The following is a 3,063-nucleotide window of genomic DNA, read 5'->3' on the forward strand; positions in this document are numbered from 1 at the left end:
CATCGACAAAATTAAGGTAGAAGTTGAATTTCATGTAGTTCGCGATGAGGACATGGGGCTTGATGCTATGTTAGGAAGAACGATTCTTGGCAGTGTTGACATAAAGGTAACCAAAAATGGCACTCAGTTTCTGATCAGTAAAGAGCAAAAAAATATGAGCCAAAACGTAATCCTGATGCGAATATCGAAATGAGAATTATTTTGAAAGATGATATGATGATATACCAACATCCAAGACGGTTGGCCTACTGGAGATTGTAGATAATCAGATACAGGAATGGCTTGAAGAAGGAATTATTCGAGATAGTACATCGGTGTATGCATCACCCATAGTATTGGTAGCAATGTCAATCGGAGCTAAAAGGTTGTGTTGCGATTATAGAAAATTGAATGAGAAGATAATTCGAGATAATTTTCCGACAGTATTGATGGACAGTGTAATTGATCAATTGCAAGGAGGAAAAGTTTTTACTACACTGGACTTGTTAAATGGATATTTCCATGTACCAGTAGAAGCAAGTTCGCAAAAGTTCACTGCATTTGTTACGCAGAAAGGCCAGTACGAATTCTTATACATATGTTCCGTTTGGTATCTCAACTCTCCAGCGGTTCTCACGAGATTCATGATGGCAGCAATGCAGGAGTTGATTCAGAAAGGCATAGCGATCGTGTATATGGATGACATCATCATCCCAAGCGAGGACTTAGAAGAGGGAATGTCAAGAATGAAATTAGTTTTGGAGGTTGCCGAGAAGAACGGATTACAGTTAAACTGGAAAAAGTGTCTGATTCTACAAAATCAAGTCAATTTTCTGGGATACGTGATTAGTGAAGGGATGATAAAACCGAGTGAGGAGAAAATTTCAGCAGTACACAATTTTCCAAGACCGCGGGATAAGAAAGCAGTGCAAAGGTTTCTCAGTTTAACATCGTATTTTCGAAAATTCATTGAGGGATATGCTTTAATGGTGAAGCCACTTTCCGATATGTTAAGGAAGGATAGTAAATTTGTGTTCAGCGAGATCGAAGAGGTAGCATTCCAACGATTGAAAGCATCATTAACAAGTGAGTCGGTATTGAGGTTATATGATCTGAAGGCGCAAACAGAGGTCCATGCTGATGCATCGAAATATGGTTACGGTGCAATTCTAATGCAGAAAGATACTGAGGATAATTTGTTCCATCCAATTCAATACATGAGTCGAAAAACGAAGGCATGTGAGCAGAATTATCATTCATATGAGCTAGAAGTTTTAGCTATAATTGAGGCTCTAAAGAAGTGGAGGGTTTACATTCTTGGATTGCAGTTCACTATAGTTACAGACTGTAATGCGTTTACTATGACCATGAGAAAACAGGAAGTTCCCTTGAGAGTAGCTCGGTGGGCCATGTTTTTGCAGGATTTTAGTTACAGTCTAGAACATCGGTCAGGATCAAGGGTGAGGCATGTGGATGGTTTGAGTCGAGTTGGTTGTTATTCAATAACAGACAGTATTATGCATCGTTTGAAAGAAGCGCAATTGGTGGATGATTGGACAAAAATTGTACGAAGTTTACTTGAAAATGGCGAGTATGAGGATATCTATATTTCGAATCAGGTCTTGTTCAAAGATGCCAATAAGCAGTTGATCGTAGTACCCGAGCAGATGGAGAACGAAATTATTTTACTGGCCCATAAACAAGGACATTTCTCAGAAAAGAAAACAGTTATTAGTCGAAAAATCATATTTTATTCCTAAATTGAAAGATAAAGTAACACGATTAGTTGCGGGTTGCGTGCAGTGTATCATAACAAATGCGAAAATGGGTAAAAAAAAGGGTATCTGACAGTGATTGATAAGGGAGATCAGCCACTCGTTACATATTCGTTCGTATGGTTATATCCTACCGATAGGGGAACGGCATTTACGTCACATTTGTTTGAGCAGTATTGTAAGGACAATAGCATACAACATCTATTAATTACAACTGGTGTTCCGCGTGGAAACGGACAGGTCGAAAGAATGCACAAGATCATAGTACCCATGTTAACGAAATTAGGTTTGGAAAGTCCAGCAACCTGGAATAAGCATGTAGGCAAGGTGCAACAAATGATAAACAACACTGTACCAAGAAGCACCAAAGTAAGTTCGTTTAAGATACTGACAGGTTTGGATATGAGAGTTCCTGAAGATGCAGAGCTAAGAGAGCGTATTTTAGAATGCATAGTTGACGAGTTGAATGAGGAACGAAAGGAGATCCGAGAAAGGGCGATTGAAAATATTAAAGTCGTACAGGAAGAAAATGGTAATTCCTATAATGCTAAACGGGAGATCGAAAGGAAATACGGAATAAACGATTTAGTAGCGATAAAGCGGACACAGTACGGAATAGGTTTGAAGCTCAAAGGAAATTACTTGGGGCCGTACAAGGTAGTTCAGAAACATGGAAGATATGAGGTTCAAAAGATTGGAGATACGGAAGGGCCAACTAAAACATCCACTGTACCTGAGTTCATGAAACCTTGGGGGCATTCATTCGAGTCGAATGAAAAGTCAGGAGAGCCGAATGTAGGAACCGGGAACTATATGATATAGTCTCCCGATCTTGTTCAAACTTGGCACTGTATTTAGCTGTATTTATATGGTTCTTATATGGTTCTTCCACATTGATGGCTAATAGGTAAGGAAAGAGTTACCAAAAAAGTTGCAAGGGTATACAAACTTTGACGCGGTCGAAGTTAGCCCCGGCCCTCTGGTTTTTATTCATATTTCCACTTGCAATAATAATTGTTCCCCTAAAAATCAAAAGCGTGAGACCGGTAGTTCAGCATTAGAATTCGGGCCAATCAAATCGCATCAATATCAATAACGCCACTAAAGGGCTCATTAGGGTTCTCATACTTTTGGTTTTTAGGGGGACAATTATTATTGCAAGTGTTTAATTGTTTATGTAAATTAGAGTTAGCGTTCACACGCTTTAATTTTGATGGGACGACTGTTTTTGCAAGTGTCCAATTGTTTATAAAAACGTATGTTTACTTTACCGTTATGAAGTTTAGGGGCCGAAAAATTTATATGTTAT

Source organism: Drosophila tropicalis, unplaced genomic scaffold, assembly GCF_018151085.1.
Source record: "Drosophila tropicalis isolate 14030-0801.00 unplaced genomic scaffold, ASM1815108v1 contig_722, whole genome shotgun sequence".
Lineage (NCBI taxonomy): Eukaryota > Metazoa > Arthropoda > Insecta > Diptera > Drosophilidae > Drosophila > Drosophila tropicalis.